Source organism: Gossypium hirsutum, chromosome D07 (assembly GCF_007990345.1).
Source record: "Gossypium hirsutum isolate 1008001.06 chromosome D07, Gossypium_hirsutum_v2.1, whole genome shotgun sequence".
In the NCBI taxonomy this organism is placed as follows: Eukaryota; Viridiplantae; Streptophyta; class Magnoliopsida; order Malvales; family Malvaceae; genus Gossypium; species Gossypium hirsutum.
Window position 1 is genome coordinate 18,584,571 of NC_053443.1, and position 24,376 is coordinate 18,608,946.

Genomic DNA, 24,376 nt, shown 5'->3' on the forward strand with positions numbered 1-24,376 from the left:
GCCTATATATATGGCTTGGCCGGCCACCCTTATACAACAGATTGAAATTCAAATTTTGTTTTGTGGAATGAAAACTCTCTTTGAGTTTCTCCAAGAATTTTCTTTTGAGTTTTCTTTAGAAATAGTTTTAACAATCTTTTTGATTGTGGGGGCCATCTTCAACCTTCTTCTTGCCGTGTTTTTACATTGGAGGGAAGATTAGAGCCTTTTGAAGGGAGTTGTGAAATCTTTCTTGATTTCAAGGCTTCTTAGGACTTTATCCATCTTTCTTGCTATTTGTTCTTCTTTAATTATTTTTGTTTGTGTCGAATTGTTGATTAACTTGTTTTAATTGTTCTTGTTGCGTTTCCAGCCATTCCAAGCTTCAAGGATCTGTTTTGCAACCTTCTTTGGCATCAAGAAACGTTCTTTATTCATCCTTTCTTGCCTCCCAAGTATCATTCTATTTCAATTTGGTTTTCTTGGTCTTTTGAGTTTAATTTTTCTTTTTTCTGTTTTCGTTTCAGATCCAAGTGTCTATAGTTTTCATAGGAGTTTTCCCGTGACTTGACAACTCGATCTTGGTCCACCCGCAACCCTCTATCACTTATTTAATTTTTCTACCTGATTTGATAACATGGTGACTGTATCTAGATTGAAAACACCAACTTCTCTATTAGGCTTAGTCCTCATGACTTGCCACTGATAATTATTTAGTGACATTTCCTCTATAAACTCATAAGCCGCTTTAGGTGTCTTATTCTTCAGGGTACCACCAATTGCTGCATCGATTAATTGCCTAGTTGAAGGATTCAAACCGTTGTAGAAGGTTTGAACCTGTAGCCATAAAGGTAATCCATGGTGAGGGCATCTTCTCAATAAATATTTATACCTCTCCCATACATCATATAGGGTCTCTAAGTCGATCTGTACGAAAGAAGAGATATCATTCCTCAACTTGGTTGTCTTAGCCGGTGGGAAATATTTCAATAAAAACTTCTTGGTCATTTTTTCCCATGTAGTGATAGAACCTCGTGGTAAAGAATTCAACCACAGTTTAATTTTATTCCTCAACGAGAAGGGAAACAACCCTAGGCGAATGACATCGTCAAAAACGCCATTTATCTTGAAAGTATCACAAACTTCCAGAAAGTTAGCCCAATGAGTATTTGGATCTTCGTCTTGCAAACCATCGAACTGAACAAACTGTTGGATCATCTAAATAGTGTTCGACTTCAGTTTGAAGTTATTCGCAGCAATGGTGAGTCTCACAATACTCGATTCAGCCCCAGCTAGAGTGGGCTTGGCATAACCGTACATAGTACGAGGGGAAAAATCTGGATTTGCATCAACTACATGAGGTAGCTGATTATTCTGATTATCACCCATCTCCTCAGTAATAATAATAACGTCCTCTTACTCTTCTACTATATTCTATCGACTCTGCCTTACTTCTCTACGGTTTCTGCAAGATGTACTTTCAATTTCACTATCAAATACTAATGGTCCCGATGGGTTTCTTCTAGTCATAAACTAAAGAAACCTACCAAAAGCAAATAAAAGAAAAATTAGAAAACAAAAATAAAATGCAATAAAAATAAATGGCTAAATTAATAAAAATAGAGTGTTCCTAATGTTTTAGTCCTCGGCAATGGCGCCAAAAACTTGATGGTCACTAAACTAACTATAAATACGACTAAAGCAAGCGCACCTATCGAACAATAGTATAGTTATGGTGAGTAGGGAATATCGTATCCACGAGGACTAAAAGTACTAGTAATTACCGTTTTTCTATTATTTAGCCTATAAATTGTAGTGACTGTTTTTATTCTCAAATTATTAAACTAATTTAACTAAGAACGCAACAGAGAATAAAATAGGAAATAATCGAAGGTACCAATGAGAGAGACAATACCCAGGAAAGAATCCACCTAGACTCCACTTATTATTATGAATCTGAATTAAACGATTTATTCATTTGTGCCTTGATCCGTAGAAATCCCTAAATTATGTTAATATATCTTTCGAGAGTAAGAACAATTGACTCTAGGTTAATTAATTGAAATCTCTTTCTAATTAAAACCACTTTTGTCGCATTAACTCAATCTACGGATTCCCCTATTAGATTTGACTCTAATATGGTAGATTTATATCGTCCTATTTCTAGGATTGCATGAACTCCACTCAACTATGCTAGATCTACTCTTAAGCAGGGACTTTTGCTCCACTGATTAAGCACATTAAGCATGAATTAATATCATGAAAATACTAAAACATGAAATAAGAATACATAATTGAGAACAAGAATCAAGTATTTATCATGTAACTCAGAAATCAAATAATAAGATTCATCATAGGTTTCATCTTCCTTAGGTATTTAGGAAATTTAGTTCATAATTTGGAATAAAACCATCTCAAAGTTAGGATAACAACAAGACATAAAGAAACCCAATAAAACTTCTAAGAAAATTGAATGGAGATCTTCAATCTTGAAGGAGATCTACTTCTGAGTTGAATCTGGTGGCTTTCTTTGAGTCTTTTCTTCGTTCTTCTCTACGTGCTACCTTGAGCTCTCTTCTAATATGTATTTATAAACTTTAGAATGCTCAGAAATCCTAAAAATTGAGTTTTTTCACGTAAAAGAGAAACAGGGTGCGAAATTGACGCGGGCTGGCACATCGGCGTGTAACCAGCCCGTGTGAAAATGCTCAGGCCGTGTGGATGCTGAAAAGAGCTCTTTTTGCTCGATTTTGGTTTTTTTTACTCTTTTCGCTCCACTATGCTCACCTAAGTATAGAAACATGAATTTAAAGGATTAAGAGGATCAAATTCACTAATTTACATAATAAATCGTCCAAAAATGCATCAATAATAGGATTAAAAACATGTAACTTTTTGGGCTTATCATTTATCAACAATAGCAATCATAGGCAAATTTACAATTTCAAAAGGTTAACAAAATATGGTCTGTTCCCATCATCATCAATGGTCTGCCATGGATGACTCTTGAGTAGGAGGCATCCTTCTAACAGTGGTTGGTTTTCTCTTGAATGGGAGCTTTTCTCTTAGGGCAGCTTGTTGATGAGTTAGGGCAATTTGTAACTGAGTTGGGGCAGCCTGTTGAGTCGGGGTACTCTCTTACTGATTTGGGGTAGCCTGTTGCTGAGTTGGGACACCAACTTTATGTCTTTTATCCTACAGGAACAAGTGAAATTTGTCAAACAAATTCATAAACAGAAATATAGTATAACTTACCTTAAGGCAAATGACTTACTAGAATGTTTTGGCCAACTTACCCTTTGCAACTCCTCTTATTGTGGCCTATTCTTTAACATTTACTGCACTTTATATCCAACCCTGTCTTGCTCAACTTTTCTACTGTTTTCGATTTATCAGGTTCTTTCCGTCCCACCTTAGCAGGTTTCCCATGTGGCCTTCTATGTGTAGGAGGCAATATTGGCAGCATGTTTGACAAAGAGGCACTACACCAAAACAGGCTTTTAGCAGCGTTTAGATAAAAAATGCCACTAAAAATCAAGCAGTAGCGGCGCTTTTGGAAAAATGCCGCTAAAGGTCGATTATTAGCGGCGATTTTTAAAAAACGCCGCTAAAAATAAGCATTAGCGGTGTTTTTTTGAAAGCGCCGCAAAAAGCCTAAGCCAAACGGCACCGTTTTCTGAGTTTTTGGGGGTCTTTAGCGGCGTTTCTATAAAGCGCCGCTAATGCTCAGGTCTTTAGTGGCGCCCTAAACCCAACGACACCGTTTTCTGAGTTTTTGGGGTCTTTAGCGATATTTTCTGTAAAGCGCCGCTAATGCTCAGGTCTTTAGCAGCGTTTTTTTAAAAGCGCCGCAAAAAGCCTAAACCCAACGGCACCGTTTTCTGAGTTTTTAGGGTCTTTAGCGGCGTTTCAGCAGAGCGCCGCTAATGCTTAGGTCTTTAGCGGCATTTTTTTAAAAGCGCCGTAAAAAGCCTAAACCCAACGACGCCGTTTTCTGAGTTTTTGGGGTCTTTAGCGGCGTTTCTGTAAAGCGCCGCTAATGCTCAGGTCTTTAGCGGCGTTTTTTTAAAAGCGCCGCAAAAATCCTAAGCCCAACGACACCGTTTTCTGAGTTTTTGGGATCTTTAGCGGCGTTTCTGAATAAGCGCCGCTAATGCTCAGGCCTTTAGCGGCGTTGTTTAAAAACGCCGCAAAAACATTTTATCTATCTATTTGCTATGTAATTTGTTTATTTATATTAATTAAAATCCAATTTATTTTTAATTGAATATTCGTTAAAAATGAATAAATTTGAAATAATGACACGTAGAAATAATTTGAAATAAAAAAACATAGAAAAATATTTGTTAAAAATGGAAAAATTAAAATACTATTATTTAAAATAATTTTAAAATTTTTTTGGTACATAATTGATTGATTTTTAATTTATATATTAAATAATTTCAAATATAATTGTAAAAGATACGATAGTATTAATTTTAAAATATTTAATTTAATTATCATTATAGTTTAGGGTATATATATGGTTAATTTAGGATTTAGGGCCGGTTTAAGAGTTACAATTTTAAGGTTTATAGATTATGGAATTAGGGTTTATTGGTTAGGGGTTAGGGGTTAGAGGTTAAAGGTTAGAAGTTTAGGGTTTATGGATTCGGTGTTAGGTTAGAGTTTAGGGTTTAGACTAATTAATATATTTTAAATTATATAATATTAAATAATGTTTAGGGGTTAGGGATTTAGGGTTAGGGTTTAGGATTTAGATTAATTTGTGTTTTTTAATTTATATATTAAATAATGTTTAGGGGTTAGGGGTTAGTGATTCGGGGTCGAGTTAGGGTTTAAGATTTAGATTAATTAGTGTTTTTTAATTTATATATTAAATAATGTTTAGGGGTTGGGGGTTAGTGATTGGGGTCGAGTTAGGGTTTAGGATTTAGATTAATTAGTGTTTTTTAATTTATATATTAAATAATGTTTAGGGTTTAGGGGTAGGGGCTTAGGGTTTGGGGTTTAGGGTTAAGAGTTAGTGATTTAAGGTTTAAGCTCAGATTAATTAGTTTTATTAATTTATATATTAAATATGTTCTTAATAATAAAATAAATATATTTAAATTATGAGTATATATTACTAAAATATATTAATTTATATATTGACCGCCCGGCCGCGCGGTTTTGTTTCCCCAATTTTTCGTCACTACCATACAAAATCCGGTTCAGGCTTTTTTACAGTAGAAAGGATCGTTCTAAAAATATTTATTGATAAACGACGGGATTTGGATTGTTGGAAGCTACAAGCCCCTTTCGGTTTTTTGGCAATGTTCCTAGATATTTCAATATTGTTCCTAGGGCACCGATAGCACATGTCAAGAATCCTACAATTGGTGGAGGTTCAGTGATCATTTAAGATATTTCAAAGATGTATAGTTTATATTGTTTAAGAGATATAATATATATATATATATATAGATCACTTTATGCATGTATATATATTGATTAATGGTTAAATTAGGGTATTAAGGTTTATTATTTGAGACTTGTTAAATGATACAATTAATTAATACTAAATTGTCTGAAAAATATTTAACCTTAACAATTTGATATTTTTTATATGAATATATATATATGTAATTAATTATTTAATTTGGACAGGACCAAAATATAAGAAAAAATAAAAAAAATGTAAAAAGGAAATAAAAAAAACTAAAATTTATAATTTTATCAAAAACTTTTAAAGATTACTTAAAACTTTAATAATTATTTACTAAAAATTTTAATGAAAATACAATAAATAAATAAATAAATAATGTGAAATTTAGCGGCGTTTTTTCTAAAAACGCCGCTAATATATACAAATTTTCCAAAATGGCACCGTTTTGTTAAAAGAATTTAACTTTTTTAGTGGCGGTTTTGCCAAAAACGTCGCTAAAGGTAGACATTACCGGCGTTTTTATAAAAAACGCCACAAAAAAATTCCAAGCTGTTTTGGTACGACGTCGTTTCAGTTTATGGAAAAAATTCAAAATTTTGGAAAACGGCGCCGTTTCAGTGGAAGAATAGAATCTGTTACTGGCGTTTTATTGAAAACGCCACAAGGATATATAAGTGTTTGTAAAAACGACGCCGGTTCAATTCAGGTAATTAATTTTTGTGGCGTTTTTTCAGAAAATGCCACAACAGGCACTATAATTTATTAAAACGGCGCCGTTTCTTTACATGCTTTAAAATATTAGTGGCGTTTCTATCTAAAACGCCGCAAATGTGAATACAATAGAGGCGTTTGTTTTAAAAACGCCGCAAATGAGACTTAAAATTACCTTAAACGGTGCCGTTTCCTAAGAGGACATTTTTACTTAATCCTTCCCCTCCGTCTCCTTTACCAAAATTTGAAGAAACTTAAGCAGAGTAACAGCAGCAAATCGACAGGGAAGAAAAAAAATTAGCAAGAAAAAAAAAGGAGCCGACATCTCAGGAATCAACAGAAGTTTGGAATCGATCTTTACACCATTGTTGGGCAAAGCTGCGAGATTTGTATCCCAGGTAAGCCATTTCTGTCGATGACCGATTAAAATTTTAGGGTTTTTTTTTTGGGATCCAGGGTTTCGATTAAACTAATTCTGTCATAAAAATTTGTTTATTCGATGAATCGATTGGGAATGGGCAATTTGCGCATATTTTTAACATAGGTAATTACAAATTTGTTGAATATTTTTCGTTTATTCTGTCGATGTTAATTACAAATTTGCGCATAAAAATTTGTTTATTCTGTCGATGTTAATTACAAATTTGTTGAATATTTTTTGAGTTGAAATCATTACGGAATTCATCTATTTGAGTTTAAAGCTGAAGCTTTTGAACCCACACCTGTATTTTATTGTCTCCCACTTTAAGACTTTCTTTGAATTATAAAGTGGCATAAACATGCAAACATATATGGTGAGTTTCTTAAATCCAAGATAGAATCATTAATTGAGATACTTTTAGCACCTCAAAGAAGGAAAAGCATCAAAAAATCACCATATTATTTACCAGAAAAAGTAGTGTTTGAAACTGAATAAGAGGGCTTGTGAGGTGGAGCTTATCCCGGGATATGACGGAGATATTCCTGGAGCAGAATAAGAATGAAAATAAATTCAGTGTTAATTTAACTACTACAACCCATGTTCTACTTCTGAAGAAGAAATGACACATCTATTTTATCTAGCACACCCTTAATCACATATTTACCATAATGTTAATTTAAAAACATTGCAATAATAATCATCCATCCTACCTGTGAACCTCCTTGAGCCAGTTGTCTATACAAGTTCTGTGGAATTCATGGTTACAAGGCAATATCCGCATGCTATCTCCCTCTTCATACTCCAAAAGGCATATGTAACATCTGTTACATATAAAAGAACAGAAAAAAAGACTCAAAACATGCCTGATTGCAGACTAATGCCATATGAAGTAACTGAAAAAGAAAGCATACCGAATGTTAGAGCCCTTTGAAATCATATACGCCCCCCTCCCACGCTTCATATGCCTAGATAGGAAGACAATACCTAAGTCTGATTAAAATTCAAATTTTTCTACTCAATCTCCCTGTTCCTATCACCCTAGCTCCCCCAATTTCCTATATTACCATTGGATTCAAGAGCAATAAAATCATTAACCTCTAGCTAGATCAATTAGAAGGTCAGAAAAAGGAGGCCTTGATACTCAAGGATGAGAAGTCTGTATAATACATATCATGTGAATATTAGAGGTGATAACGGTTCAGTTCGGTTTTGTAAAAAAAATGCAATTAATTAGCAATAATCTGGTTTTTCTAACAGTTCAGTTCACTGGTCTTTTAAAATTTAAAATACTTTTTTTATATAGTATTTTTCAATAATTTAGGCATAAAATACTAATTTTATACTCTCAAAAAATAAGAAACTGACTATAAATTAAATAAAAAATAGGTTTTGGTTAGTTTGAATAATTGCAGTTTTAAACTTCTGAACCAAAAACCAAATTTGTTTAACTATAACCCGAACCAAATTTTACAGTTGGAGTCACTTTCCAGTTTTCTTGGGTTCTCTTTGCTCATTCCAATTAATGCTTTTATTCTAGATACTTCAAGTAATAATTTCACATATTACACCAAGTTTATCATGTCAACATTTCAAATCCACATGGTACTCATAACTGCTAAAACATAATAGATTAAAGTTAATCCGAAGCCCTCAAGACAAGAGAATTTCATATAGAACTTAACCAATATTGTGGGTAAATAACAGGATAATTAAATTATTTTTTCTCTAATAAGTCATTAAGAAAAATCAAAGTCGAATTTGGTTAATAGGGTTCATTAAAAATGAATTAGGCTTACATTTGCAACCCAACAAGCCTTAAACCTAGGATTTAGGGGGAAAAGTAGTGGAATATATATATTTGGCACTTAAATTTGTTCAAAAAAATGTATAAAAAAATTAATATTATACATAAATTACATAACTTGCATTAATATTATACATAAATTACATGACTTAATTAATTAATATTATACATAAATTACATAACTTACATTAATGCAATACATTAATTACATAATTAATTAATATTATACATAACTTACATTAATATTATACTTAAATTACATAAGTTAGTTAATTAATATTATAGATAACTTACATAACTTACAACTTACATAACTTACATTTTTTTAATTATTCGTAAATTACATAACTTACTTAATTTTCATAATAAATAACTTACATAAATAACTTCTTACATAACTTATGTGACTTACATAACTTACATAGCATAATTTTCATAATACACAACTTACATAATTTGGGTAATAAATAACTTACATAATACATAACTTACATAGCTTAACTATACTTATTCCTAAATCCTAAACCCGTGCAATTTATTGTCAAGATTAGGCTTCAAGAAATAAGAAATGGACCGGTCTTGGATGAATTTGTCAAGGGTAAGCGACGGTTATCGAAATGGAGTACAAACCTTTCTAAATTTTGCATTTCAATATGCAAGCCAAGAGACCATGATTCTTTGCCCGTGTAAGAAGTGTGTCAACATAAACTGGCATTATCGTGAAGTCGTATACGAGCATCTAATTGTTGATGGGTTTGTTCGTGGTTATAAACAATGGTTTTTTCATGGAGAATGCCCGCCTAGTACTTCCTCTTCAAAGATGGATGTATCTTATGATAGTACTGCTTACCATCAGTCTGTTAGAGGGGATGACATGGAAGGGATGTTGCGGGAAGCATTTAATATTTACAGTCATGGTTTACAGTCGTTCCCACCCGACTTTGTGCCATCTGATGATTGTAATCTCGGTGGAAATGCTTTTACCGAACCCGGAAGAAACCAACATCATGAAGAGCTGAATGGAGAAGCGGCAAAGTTCTACGCGCTACTTAATGAGATGAACGAATAACTATATGAGGGATCGAAATTTTCAAAAATGTCTTTCTGCATTCGTCTTTTCCAATTAAAATGTTTGAGAGGGTGGACCGGGAACTCATTGACAATGCTATTAGAGTTTTTGAGAGAAATGTTTCCGTTTGCAAAAATCCCTCAGTCATGCAAAGATATGAAGAAAATGATAAAAGACATAGGTCTTGGGTACAACAAAATCCATAGTTGCCCGAATGATTGCATGTTGTACTGGGGCGATCGGAGAAACCAACAGTGCTGTCATGTATGCGGCGAATCCCGTTGGATGAATAGAAACACAGAAGATGGGAACGACGATGAAAATAATGCACAGCCAAGAAAGAAGCCGGTCAAGATTTTGCGGTATTTTTCGCTGATACCAAGGCTTCAAAGGCTTTTCATGTCGTCGAAGACAACGGAGTCAATGACGTGGCACCATGAAGGACGAACCGATGATGGACTATTAAGGCATCTGGTAGATTATTTGGCTTGGAAATCATTTGACAATAAATTTCCAAGCTTTGCAAGCGATCCCAAGAGTGTCAGGCTTGGCCTAGCATCTGATGGATTTAATCCTTGCAAGATCATGAGTACTGCATACAGTACTTGGCCAATAGTGCTTGTTCCTTACAATCTGCCTCCGTGGATTTGCATGAATCAATCTTCCCTTATCTTATCTATGATTATCCCTGGAGAGAAAGGGCCCGGGAATGATATCGACATTTATTTACAGCCACTTATTGAAGAATTAAAACAATTATGGGCTGGTGTCGAGACATACGATGTGCTAAGAAAGGAGAACTTTAATTTACGTGCAGCTTTGATGTGGACCATTAATGACTTCCCCGCTTATGCCAATTTATCCGGTTGGAGTACCAAGGGTCGTTATGCGTGCCCTTGTTGTGCTGCACAAACATGTTCACAATGGTTATACAATGGGAAGAAGTTCTCTTACATGGGGCATCGTCGGTGGTTACCGAAAAATCATAGATTTAGATCTCAGAGTTCGGCATTTGACGGTACTGAAGAGTTAAGAGAAGCTCCTTCACAGACAAGTGGATCTGAAATCTTGTTAATGTTGGAAGATATGAATTTCAGTTAGGGGAAGATGAATCAACTGGCAAACATGCAAAGAAATAGAAGATCAAATGATGAAGCTGATAATAACTCCGATGAAGAGGATGATCCTAATGAGGCAGACTTGTGGAAAAAAAGAAGTATTTTTTTTGAGTTGCCTTATTGGGAGCACCACCTTTTACGACACAATCTTGATATTATACATATTGAGAAAAATGTCTGCGAGAACATTGTCTGTACAATTTTGAATGTAGACGGAAAATCAAAAGACAACCTTCAGAGTCGACTTGATTTAGTTTAGATGGGAATTCAACCTGATCTTCATCTGATTCCACTTCCGAATGGTAAATATCGGTTGCCGCCTTCTAGTTTTTCAATGTCAAAGACAGAGAAAGAAGTGTTCTGCATGGTGTTGAAGATATAAAGGTTCCAAATGCGCATGCATCAAATATATCTTGATGTGTTAGTGTTAAAGATCGAAGACTATATTCGTTAAAATCACATGACTATCACATCTTGATGCAAGATTTACTGCCAGTTGCTCTACGATGTTGTATTTCGAAGAAGGTGACGTCTTGTATAATTGAACTATCCAATATAATGAAAGCCATTTGTGGCAAAGTTTTGGATGTTCAAGAACTTCAGAAGGTATAGGATCGAGCTGCTTTAACTTTATGCAACATGGAGAAAATCTTCCCACCTTCCTTATTCACTATTATGGTTCACTTGATAATCGATCTCCCGCATGAAGCAATTCTTGGCGGACCCATTTTCTATCGATGGATGTATCCCATAGAAAGGTGTTAATTACAATTTTTAAAATTTTCCTTCATTCACCTATATGCCTTTAGTTACAACTTTTGATAATGTTGTATATCGTGTTTAGGTTCCTATCCAAATTAAAGTCTTATTGCCGCAACAAGCGTTTGTCCAGAAGGATCGATTGCTGAAGGCTACTTGGCAGAGGAATGTATGACCTTCTGTTCAAGATATTTGGAAGATGTTGAAACAATGTTGAACAGACCAAATAGAAATGCTGGACTCACGGATCATAACTTTGCCGACAATTATTTGTTCCAAAGTTTTGGAGAACCAATCGGTAAATTTGAAATTGCAGAATTAGATGATTTATCGTGGGTACAAGCACATCGATATGTTCTGTTTCACCACGAATCAATGGAACCTTTACGCAAGTAAGTTCTAGAAATTTGATAAATATTCATCATTTAAAAATTGTTTATAGTCTAACAAATTGAACATATTTTTAACATAGTGAGTACAGACAAATATTGAGATCTCGTTTGCGCTCCCGAAGAACACAACATCGAGATATCAATAAGTTGTTTACAGAATCTTTTCATGAATGGTTAAGCCAAACGGTATGTAATTGGAGCTTTCACCGACAAATAATAATATTTGTTCAAAACATTTGTAATTACTCAGTTTACTTTCCATTCAATAGGTTTGGAGTGGGAAGAACGTCACCGACGAAGTTAAATGGCTTTCCCAAGGTCCAAATCGGGTGGTTAAAAGTATAGTGCGTTCCTCATAAACGGATTCAGATTTCATACAAAATATCGCGAGAGATTGAGGAGAACGTAAAATTGTGGAATAGTTGTTAATTCCTCAATTACAAGTTATGCTAGTGCTAGAGACAATAATCCTGTGGAGGGAAATGTGGAATATTTTGGACTTCTTACTGACATAATTGAGTTGGATTACTACGTCAAATGGAAAGTTGTCTTATTTCGAGGTGATTGGGCCGATGTTAATACTGCACGTGGAATCAAGCAAGATCAATTTGGTTTCACAATGGTAAACTTCGCTCGATTGATTCACACACGACAACAATTGATTGATGAGCCGTATGTATTTCCTTCTCAAGTCAAACAAGTTTTTTACTCAAAAGATCCAACTGATGAGTGTTGGTACGTTGTACTCCGTAACATCCTTAGAGACTTGTTTGACATGGGCAGTGGAAGTAGAGATGACATTGACGACAGAACACAAACTTTACCATTTCCAGAACAGAACTTAAACGAAAACATCCCTAGTACTAGTACACAATTTCAATGGGTCCGCCAGGATACGGATGAAGATATTTACGAATTATAATGTAGTAAGCTTTTACGATTATCTAATTATATTTACGAATGATGATATTTCAACTATTTTATATGTGATATTAATGTTGTAATTGTATACTAAGTTTTCAACTAATTTATTTGTATTGCAGATAAAATGCCTAGAAGAAAAGTGCGATCGCACCGCATTGTTCAAGGTACTCCAAACTCGGCTGAAACAAACAGCACTGAACAACAGACTGCTATTGGATCTTCGAATGTTCCGGTTACACCTGAGGAACCTATAGAAGTTCAAAGTAATTTAACATTTAATTTACATGTGTGTTGACTTCTTGTTACATAATTTTTAAATTTCGTATATTACAAAACTTTTATTTTTCAGATGAAACTGGTGGGACGCGGAGAGTTCGCGGACCTACAGTACTGAGTGATTTATACGACCTAGATCCAGTCGAGCGTGTCCAAGTATCCAGTAATAGCTTTGGTCAGCCTGTTGGATCAGAAGCCCGCCTTTTAGCATGATACATGGGCATTCTATCACGGAATGGAAATATGTTGCCAATTAACTTCGAGTCATGGCATAAAGTGCCCGAGAGTAACAAGAACCAAGCTCTCGATAAAATTAAGGTAACAAAACGTGTATGTCATTTATAATACTTGGGTTTAAGTTTCGTTTACATTTACTTTCTTAAGTTGTGTCTTTTGTAGGCGAGATTTGCTCTAGAGGTCTCCGATGCTTATGTAAAGAAGGCATTGGGAAAATGATGGAGAGACCATAAGAGCACTTTAAAGAAAGAATATTTTAAGACAAAAACAACACTCGACGAGAGATTACAAAATGTCCCGCCGGGAATGCTGAGGTACCAGTGGGAAGAGGTCGTTAGATTTTGGACTTCGAAGAAAGGAGAGGTATGTGTAACTTATAAAATTTTGTAATTATTTTGGTGTATAGTATTTCCTAATTAACGTACTAATAATTTCATAATGTAGGATCGTGAACAAGTTGGAAAACAAAGTAGGCAGGAACAAAAATTCACTCACACAGCTGGGTCGAAAAGTTTTGCGTGTGTAGCTCATGCAGAGGTATTTTGAATTTTTAATATTGGTAGATATTTATTACTTTCTATCAATTAATATTTTTACTATTGTATTGTAGGAACTGTCGTCCGGTCAAAAAGTTGGACGACTTCAACTTTTTGACATTACACATAGGAAGAAAGATGGAAACCCTATGACTCCTGAAGCTGCAGAAATTATGGTACGTTTGCTTAATACAATTTCACTTGTTTTAATTATTTATAGTGTTTACTTTCTAATGATTTATTTCAGTTATTGTAATGCAAATATTGTTAAGTTATGTTGCATTCGGTTTTTTAATATATATTGTGTTCCTAACTATGTGATTTATTTTTTAGGAAAAATTAAAGGATAAAAAGGCGGAGTACAAAGCGATTGCTTCCAGTGATAGTTCTGTTCATATTGACGACATTGATAACTGGATTATCACTAAAGTTTTGGGTCCTGAAAGGTATGGTCGGGTTCGATTTCAAGGATCTTTTGTTAACCCATCCCAATATTTTGGATCTAGCTCGCAACAATATATGCCTTCGGGGAGTCGAGCTGAAGCTGAAGTTCAGAGGTTAAGAGACCAGATGGCTCAGATGCAAGCGACAACAGCTGAGCAAATTACACAACTTAAAGCGGAGGCAACATCGAGAGAAGCTGATGTTCAAAAAAGATATGAAGAACTCCAGCTACAACTTAAAGCAGATGCAGCAGCGAGAGAAGCTGAGGTTCAACGAAAGTATGAAGAACTCCAGCAGCAGCTTAGAGCAGATGCGACAGCAAGAGAAGCAGAGGTGGCAGCGAGAGAAAGACAGGCTGCAGCGAGGGAAGCAGAGGCTAAAGCGAGGGAAGTAGAGGCTGCAGCGAGGGAAGCAGAGCAGCGTCAAAAGTTCGATGAACTCCAGCAGCAGCTCCAGAGTTTGATGAAGATGTTTCAGCAGTCGCAACAGCCGCCGTCTTAGACTATCGTGTAAATATACTTCAATTTTGACTTTTAATTATCATTTTAACTTTTAACATTTTGGTAAGAATAATACGAATTTTATTATATTTATTGATATTTATTATATTACTTGTTTAATATATAGATTTATTACTTTTGGCTGGTTTAGATATGATTTCTTCTGATTTGTTTTTTTACAGGAGGGCTGAAAATATAAAAAAATTTATTTTACAAATCTGCCAAAACGCCACTAAAGGTGCTCGCCTTTAGTGGCGTTTTTGGTAAAAGTGCCGCTATAGATTAGGGTCTTTAGCGGCGTTTTTGAGAGAAGCGCCGCTATAGATCAGGGTATTTAGCGGCGTTTTTGCGGGAAAACGCCGCTATAGATCAGGGTCTTTAGTGGCGTTTGTGGCCGAAGAGTCGCTATTGATCAGGGTCTATTGCGGCGTTTGTGGGAAAAGCGCCCCTAAAGACCTTGATCTATAGCGGCGCTTACACCACAAACGCCACTAAAGACCCTGATCTATAGCGGCTCTTCCCGCAAGAACGCCACTAAAGACCCTGATCTATAGCGGCGCTTCCCGCAAAAATGCCGCTAAAGACCCTGATCTATAGCAGCGCTTCTCTCAAAAACGCTGCTAAAGGTATAAGTCTTCAGCGGCGTTTGTGCTAGAAGCGCCGCTATAGACCAACACCTTTAGCGGCGTTTATTTCTAAAAACGCCGCTAAAGTTAGCGGCGTAGTCTTTAGTGGCTTCTGTTGCGGCGCTTATCAAAGCGACGCTAAAAGTATCTGCGGTGCTAAAAAGCGCCGCTAAAGGCCTAAAAAAGCACCGCTAAAAGCCTATTTTGGTGTAGTGAGGCCCACTGTTTAGGACCCCTTACTGGCCTTATAAAGTTGGAGTAAATTTGAAGCTAGGTTTGCTTGGTGTACTAGGTTTTTACATAGGTCTCTGGGAACTCATCGTTTAGATGAATGAAAGCCAATGCATGTATGCAAGGGATGCCAGTGAAATCTCAATTCCTACAGGAGTAGGAATTCTCAACTAAGTCCACCACATGCTGGCTGCCTGGACTACATTCAACCTGATACTTGTCCCCAGCAGCATGTGATGAAACACACCTAAAAATTAGTCACCATGCTTATTTAAAAAATAATCACTAAAATAATGTGGTCCACGTAGCCCCACCAACAATGATACACACATATAAAAAAATTCACTACATGCATATTATGTAACACCCTCTAACCCCAAACCGTCGCCGGAACATGGTTACGAGGCATTACCGGACATCTAGGACAATGTAAAAATAATTATTAGATAAATAACGAACATATATAAAAGAATAATAAATTCATATAAATTTATACTAATCAGCTTCATTCATTTGTTAAAAAAATTCAATATAACCACTTTATAAATATTGAACCTTCCCTGCAAATTTCAAATCGCAACCAAACCAATTCCAGTATTTCAACCAATGCATTTATAAACTCAAACATACTTAAATCATACTTGACATATTGACTTAACAACTTAATTAATGAAAGCCCTATTATCATTTCTAATTAGTTCATAAACTATTCAAGCCATTCCAATTCAATACCAATGCCATAAAAAATTTCTACCATTTTACTAATTTAATCATCAAAACACCAAATATCTTTCTTTACAACAAAATTATATAACATACCAAAATAACCATTATAATCCCTATGTACATGCCACTTTCATTTAAAGGAAGAAAACATCACCAATATCTTTATGCTGGAGTCAAGATCGTTTAGATGCTGGACCGAGACTCTTGACTTCTACCGACCAGCGCATGGAAACAACCGTACACTGAGTATTTTATACTTAGTGGTATTAACATAATTCAAATTATAACAATAATAAACATGTAATGCAAAAATCATACATATAAATTTAAATTCAAATTTCATATTTCAACAATAACAATTCATCGATTAATATCATATAACCACAATTTGAACTTGGACACATGAAGAACCTTAGGTTCATTCTTCAATCTCATATCACATTTCAATTCACAATTTAAATTTTTCTTCTCATTTCAGTAGCTTTATTGATCAACTCATTCGGTTTATCATTTCATTATTTACCCTATTAACAAAACTCAGACTTTGGCGGATACACGGATCCAACCAAACACTCCAATATGGCAACCAATGCCTCATCGGATAGTTCTAAGCTATAGTTGACACCCAATGTCTCATCGGCAAAGCTGAAGAAAGTTGGTACCCAGTACCTCATCGAATCTATCCGAAGAAATATAGTGACGCCCAGTGTCTCATCGACTCGAGGTCAAAGTATCCCTGAACTCTTCCAATCCTATGGCATGCCAACTATATCCGATTCGGCCCGATTAGCTAATAGGGTCTCCAATTTCACATTTCAATTCAATGTCACTTTTTCACTTTCAATCACAATTCAATTCAAAAGTTACTTTTCCATTTTCAAGTCAATATTCATTTCAATTCCACACATATATTCTTCATTCAATTGAATTTCTTTCAACTTAATAATAATACTTACCTTATATTTCACTTACCGTACATATAAATTTAAATACAAAATTTAATAATAAATAATTTAAATTATAGTAATACAAACTGTGCTTCTCGTGTCTACTCCTCGTTCACTTTTTCTTTTTCTTTCTTCGTGGATGCCTCGAGTGCGATATTAGCTACGAAAAATTAAGATAATTTCCATAATCATTAATACAATATAATTTTTTCATCTAATATTTGAATTTCTATTTTACTTTCATCCCAATTTCAATTTAATCCCAAAATAGATTCATTTATTTTTCTATCTCAATTCATTCCTCATTTCTACTCAATTTCAACTAAACTTAAACTTAACTATCTAATTTTTATCATAAATCCCTAATTTCGAAATTCTTGCAATTTTGGTCCTTATTATATAAAATTTATAACTCATTTTACAATTTAATACATCTCCCAATTCTAATTAGAAATTTTATTAATTCAATTTCTAATTCACACTTTTACCTAGCAAAATTAATGTCTAAAAATCTAATAACTTCCAAAATTTTCTACATATACTTAATAATATTTTGTTCTAGGTTCATAAAAACTCAAAAATTACAAGAAAAGAACTTAATTTGACTTACCAATTTGGAATTGAACCTTGAAAACCCCAAACTTCTTTTCTTTTCTTTGCTTTCTGTTTCGTCCCCTATTTTGTTCCTGTTTCCTCTATTTTCTTTCTTTACTTTACTTTATATATAATATAATAATATAATATATAATATATAATAAAACATAATAAATATCTTTATTATTTAATAATCTAATATATTTATTAAACTCAAAAATCTCAAATTTTTAAGGATTAACCGTCTCAACTTATTCTTTTGGTTTAATTGCCCTTTTTGTCTTTTTTACTTTCTTTGTATTATATTTGTTTATTAATTTAACAATAATATAATATATAATTATAACAAATATCTATTACTTAAATAATAAGTAAATTTAATACATATATTACAAATGTACATATTTTAATTAACACGCTTGTATTTTATCATCACCTTACACTTGTCTTTATTTATTTTATTTTATAATATAATAATAACTAATAAATATCTTTTGCTTATTATTTAAGAAAATATACAAATATATTACAAGTGTATTTTCATGTATTTTACACATTTTTATTATCACTACCATACATTTGTCACTATTTTAATATAAAACCATAATAATATTTATATATATAATACATAATATTAAAAAATTCTTCCCATTTTCCGCCTCACCAAATGAAATAGGCATAATTTCCTATTTAATCCCCTTTATTTTATTTTAATCTATAATTAGACTTTTACCCCTAATTCAATTTATTCATTTTTACTACTAAACTCACAATTACTCCTAATAATTATTTACGGACTCGGTTTACTAAGATGGAGGCCCAATAATGTACTTTTTCGATGCCGGTAAATTTTGGGTTATTCCATATTATTAAAAAATACTCACTACATGCATATTAAAAAATAGTCAACACACCAACAATCACTACATGCATATTAAAAAGAACTCACTAAAACAACATGTGACCAACAACATGAAGTTAGAATAAAGGCATCAGAAAGATTAAAAATGGTAACTTTACCTCAATGAATCTTTTATATTTACATCCAGCTTTTTCTTTGATCTTTGGACACAACATTCCTTTCCATTTGCCAACTTCTTCTTTCTTCTTGACAATAAACAATATAATCTTGGTCCTTATTGTTTCCATCATGGTCAGAATAGGTTTCCCTCTTGCTTCCAGTATCATCTGTCAGTAAACAACATAATTGATTAGTAAATTGCTAAGGATTATTAAGAAACATAAAACATAAGGGTTTACCTTGTTAAAGGATTCAGAGAGATTATTCACCAACATGTCAGAATGACTCCTAATTGAGAAGTTGGACTTGACCAGTGAGTAGGGTTCTTTTCCTTCAATCAATCAAAAGCATGCTGATTGGTTTTTCTCAGTTTATCCATGACATCCTCAAAATCCCTTGTAGTGCTTGCTCTGGCAGCTTTCCAAAGCAAATCTTTCAATTCCTTTGTTCAGAAACCAGCCTTATTGAAATTGGCATGTAGGTGTCTAACACAGTGTCTTGTTTCTGCAGTAGGAAACAACATACATATTGCTTCTAAAAGTCCCTACAGTTAGAACAAATACACTTTAATTCTTTGACAAACCCTAAACCCTAAATAGAAACAACATAAAAAATAAATAAATGAAGTTTTACCTTTTGTTTATCAGACAAGAAAGATATCTAGTACGAGCTCACAATTTCCAACTCTATTGTAAGCAACTCCAACAACCAAAGCCATGATGCTTGGTTTTCACTTTCGACATCAGCATATGCAAGAGGATAGATGCCATTATTTGCATCTATCCCAACAGCCGAAAGTAAGTAGCCACCATAATAGCCCTTTAAGAAACATCCATCTAAACCTACTATCCTCCTACAACTAGCCTTATAGCCATCTTTGCATGCCTACAGACAGACATACATCCTTTGATACAACCTGTTATCTAGATAACAGATTGTTGTTGTTCCCTCATTTTGGGGCCTAACCTCCAACAAATACTCATAAATCTTCTCATATTGAGCCTTATGAGCCCCTTCAATTAATTTCATTTCCCTAAGTTTAGCCATCTTACATTTGGTTAGTGAGACTATGTAACACAAATCTCTTTTGACATCTTGTTGTAATGATTTCAGAGAATAATCAAGACGAGCAATGAATATTTCTTTATAATGTTCACCTATCCAAGCTGAGGTTACATTCCTATTTTTATAGACTGTAGAACAAGTATGGTTAAGGTTTGAACTCCTAATTTGCCAAGTCTGGTCAATAGGGTCATTAGGGTTTAGCCTAGAAGCCCATATGAACCAAGAACATTTTTCCCAGCAGATTGTCTTTAACCTTTTTAAATCATTTTTGGGAAACTTAATAAAATAACTATTCAACCTACCATACTTCATAGCTTCTTTTAGACTGTCTTTAGACTTAAATAACATTCCAACCTTAAATCTAGGATTACTCATGTCATTCTCTACGTCGAATGCATGCCAATTTGGGCCATCTGAGTCAGATTCATGTGTACTATCTAACCTCCCAGAATCATCACTATCACACAGTTCATCTACTTCTATATCATCCATGTTTAAACCATCTAAATTAAGTCTTATCCTATTAGACTCAACACTTTTAGATGCATCACTACCAGACACATCATTACTAGACATTTCGTCTTCATTCTTATTAAAATTGTCATCAATTAAACCTGCCAAACAAATTACTTATCAATAAAGGCAGACAACATAGGCAAACACTTTAACCATTTCTGTCAGACAATAACCAATACAAAATACCCAATAATTTAATAAAAACACATCTATTTCTATCATGCACATGGCAGTCAACAACCCATATAAAAATAATTTGATACAAACACAACCATTTTTGTCATGCACATGGCAGACAATAACCAGTACAATAAAGAAGGTAAATAACAAATTTTGATATTACCATATACAATATAGCAGCTTTGATACAAACAATGACAGATGTACACAATAAACATCAGTTTGATAATGACATTCATATAATGGCAGATACAAACAATAAACATCATGCACATGGCATACAATACACATTATATGTCATACACTTTAATAACCAAACCAAACCGAAATCCAAATCGAAATTGAAATCAAAATCAAAATCAAAATCAGTGAGTGTTTCAAAATTGAAATCAAAATCAAAATTAGAATCGAAATCAAGATTAAAATTGAAATAACTCTAAATAACCCTAAATTAAAATAACAACATTGAAATCCAAAAAATAAAAAACTAAATGCAACAATTTACCTGTTAAAGTGGATGTAACAACATTGGTAGCTTCTCTTCTATTGCCCATTGTCGCTGAGAATCAAAAACACTGAATGGTTTTTGGTTTTTGGTTTCGTCTTCTTTTCTCCCCAAACAAAAAAGTCCAATCGTACCCTAAACCTTTATACCTTGTTAATCGATTATTGAATCGATTTCTAACCCTAAACCCTTCTTAATCGATTCTCGAATTAGTTTTAACACTAAAAAATCCCAAATCACAATCGAAATTTCCCCGAATAGATTTTATTTTTTTCCCCCAAATCCCCTTAATCCTAATCTATTTCTAATTTTTTACCCCTAAACCCATAACCCTTCAATTTTTTCCTTAAACATGCCCCAAACCAAGACCCATCAACTGTTTCACCAACGTGGCAAGTTAACTTGCCACATCAGCTGGTTAGGTTGCCATGTTAGCGATCCCGTTAACACCCTAACAGAAACTGTTAATCAGTGACTATTTTGTCACTTTTTTATAATGTTAGTGATTGTTTTGTAATTTTTCGAAAGTTGAGTAACTGAAATGAAACCTAGTTTACTGTTTTGTTAGCTACTCCAAACTTGGGTGACTGTTGGTGTAGTTTACCCAAAATTGAAAATAAAAAGTTCTACTAAAGCATGTTTTTCATGGGTGACATTTTGACCAATAAAATTCAAAAGTGTGATTTTTATGATTGTTTTCGAAATAGTGGATTTATTTGACAATATAAAAAATTATTTCTTCTTTTTATTTCATTTTTTATTTCTTTTCACTTTTGAATCTGTATTGTTTGTCAAATCACCCAAAATGGATAGAAAAGTTAACATAAATTAATTTTACTGATGTGGCATCCACATAGTATTTCATGTTATGCCATAATTTTTAAAAATTAATTAATTATTAATATGGCACCCACATGGTAATCCGTGTATTCCATAATAGCAAAGTTAACAGATATTAACTTTTTTATTCATTTTTGGGTGATTTCACAAATATCACAATCTAAAAAGCTAAAAAGATAAAAAAATAAAGAAAAAATTAAAAAAATTTTCTTTATAAAATTAAAAGATCAAAAAAGTAATTATGCCTTTTAGAACTGAGGTTTTGAAAAAGAGCCCTAAAATTCAAGCTTTTTTCGAAACTAACCCAAAAGAATTGATTAATTACAAAAATGACCCTAGTGCAAAATATTGTACGAGAATGACCCAATTTCTACTGTGCACATCGGTGTCACCATACCCATTGGCGGCACCACCCCTCATCATGACCCAATCCTTGGATGTTTTAAAATATATATATTTTCTTGGAATTGTCATTTCTGTTGGTAGCACCGGTATGTATTTTTGTGTCATTTCTAGGAAAAAAAGAAAAAAAAATATATTTTAAGAGAACAACAACACTGGATAAATTTTTTAAAAAAATTTTGGTGTCGTTCTCATTGGCAGCATAAGTGTCAGTAAATGTGAATTTTTTTGTGCCGCCAGGTTGTGTGGCAGCATTGGTGTCAGAAAAAAATATTTTGAATTTTTTTTGGTGCCACCAAGCTGTGTGGCGGCACCAGTGTCGAGAAAAAGCCAAGCACTATCGCAGCACCACCCACTATTTATCTAGATTTTGTTGATGTTTGCTTGCTTTAACTGTTTAAGAGAGAAAAAGAGAAAGAAAGAAAAAAAGAAGAAAATATTTGTGTTTAGTAGAAGAGAAACAAATTGTATTGAAGATGAATAATCAAATGTTTTTTTTGTATTAGCTCAATTCGATGGGGCAATTCTACCATCAACTAAAGTTGGTTGTGTATTCGAAGGCCACCACAAAGTAGGGATGAGATTCAATAAGACTAAAGGTGGAAGAAATGAAACGAAATATTAGTGAAAAAATAGCTATTTGTTTTGGGAAGACAATGCCATGATTATTCTAAAAATTTCTAGTTTCCTTATATTCGTTGAAACTTATAGAGATGGAACTTGTAAATGATGATGACCTGGGCCACTATGCTTACAATTTATTGGTCGGCTGGGAACGTCAACCACAACCAGTTGAGTTGTTTTCTTAGTTAGCCGATTTAGAACCCCTTGACAATGTCATTTCAATAAGTCAACATCACAAGATCTTAACGTCATATGGGTAGATTAGTCAGGCTATGGAAGGACATCGCAATGGCTCGAAAATCCAAACTATGGTGGGAGTTCGTATAACAACCCTATCATGGGTTCCTATTGAAAGATACATCCAAAGGTGATGGGCACCAATGCAGATGGTGAAAAAGGATTTGATAATGATGATCATTCACATCATGATGGTGAAAATTTTAGTGGCCCTGATCTAGATGAGGTCCCGGACGATATCAACGATGAAGGCGTGGAGGAGGGTGAAGATGTACACCCCCATTTGGTCAAGAGCCTGAGTCGTGACATTGTTATACGGAAAGACTCTAGGCCCACATGTTGAGTGTAGACCCCGATGTGGCATTTGCACCTGAGATTCCTAACTACCCAAATATAATATTTGTTCATTGGTTGGTGGCATATTTAGAGTTTGAAGGGTTGTTTGTAAGGAAACAATTTGAGAACAAAGCGGACTGCATATTTGTCATTAAACGGTACAAGATGAAGGTGTTGATGGAGTTAAAAGTCACAAAGTCTACACCGACATTATAGTTGGATTTGGTGCTTGAAGTGTAGTACTTTCGTATAATTACACTTGAAATTTTTTGAACAGATTAATTAATAAAATTATTTATGAATTACATTAATACTTTGTATGTTATCCTCACATGGTTTGTACACGCAAAGCAAAATGGAGGCAATTTTTACTCACTGGTTGTCTAATGTTTAACAAATATTAAGCGGTATTACATGGTTGGATCGTAAGACAAAAAGACAACTTATATTAGTAGACAACTTATAATAGTAGACGAACCTAAATATGTCCTTAGTCCAATCGAAATGAGAAAACTGATTGAAAGACTAATATGTCATTTATCAAGTCAAATTGGGGAGATGCTTTGTCTTGGACATTGGAGCAGATGACTCCCAGAAGATAGAGACATAGATGTGACTGACAGTAAATCAGACTGGACCCAAGAAGAATAGATCTTGAATCCGTTTATGGATTTATTCACTTGTGACGTTAATAGTATGACATACCTAAATCCTGAGTGGATGACGAACTATGTATGCATGACTCGTACACTTTGATGTAAGTAAAAGCTTGAGTTTAAATAAATAAGGAACCAAAAACTGGTGCATTGGGTTTATGACTTCTAAAGTATGTAGCATGATTCACAAGAGTGGAATTCATATCCCAAGACATGGGTAAATGATATCTTCTCATTAGCATTACATTGTTAATAAAAAGTAAACGTGACCA

General features: G+C 33.9%; 1 non-coding gene across 1 annotated transcript; it reads left to right on the forward strand.

Annotated features, from left to right (window-relative positions):
• The first annotated feature begins 832 nt into the window (after positions 1 to 832).
• Positions 833 to 939, forward strand: LOC121219780 (small nucleolar RNA R71). Its single transcript, XR_005916671.1, has one exon. It is a non-coding gene; the product is annotated as a small nucleolar RNA R71 (small nucleolar RNA).
• The last annotated feature ends 23,437 nt before the right edge of the window (positions 940 to 24,376 follow it).